Below are 689 nucleotides of genomic sequence, written 5' to 3' on the forward strand. Positions count from 1 at the left end.
CGCCGTCAGTGCGGCTCACCGCGGCAGTTCCTGCCAGAGCCAGGAGCCTGTCATCCTGCTGTCCTGAATTTAACTTCTGTGGCAGAGGCAGTTCCTGCTCCCCCAGAGCTTCGAGGAACAGCTCGAAAGCAGAAGCCAGAGATGAATAATGAACATCTTGTGGTCTTGGGCACAGGGCAGAGCTGTACTCGCTCCCTGGGGCATGGTGAGCGTGCAGGCTGAGGCTGGATGGTTCCAGCGTTTCTGGGCAGAGTTCTGCAGCCACTCTTCTTCCCTTCCGCCAGCCACTCTTCTTCCCTCCGTGTTCCGCAGCGTGGTGCCTCCTCTTGCTCAGCAGCTACCCCATCCCACCCCATCCCACCCCACCCCACCCCATCCCAGCAGAACATTTGCTGTTGTCTGAAAATTTTGCTGTTGTCTGCGGAGCAGCAAGATCAGAGCCAGAATTCACAGCCCTAAGAGTTGCCAGCAGGCTTTCTCTCCCCCTTGGCTCTGTTCTCAGTCACTTTCGCGCTTTCTTGCAGGGTAACAGTATATTGAGTTCTTTCTTTTGAGAAACTTTTTGCTTCGCCTTTGGTTTGAGAAGGAAGGAGCTGGAGATGGCTGCTGGGCTTGCAGCCTCTGCAGCTGCGCTTGGCTCCGCATACTCCCGGGTGATGATCCCAGTGCTGACCCGTGGGAAGAGGGAC

The sequence above is a fragment of the Buceros rhinoceros genome, unplaced genomic scaffold (genome assembly GCF_000710305.1).
Source record: "Buceros rhinoceros silvestris isolate BGI_N320 unplaced genomic scaffold, ASM71030v1 scaffold9382, whole genome shotgun sequence".
NCBI lineage: Eukaryota > Metazoa > Chordata > Aves > Bucerotiformes > Bucerotidae > Buceros > Buceros rhinoceros.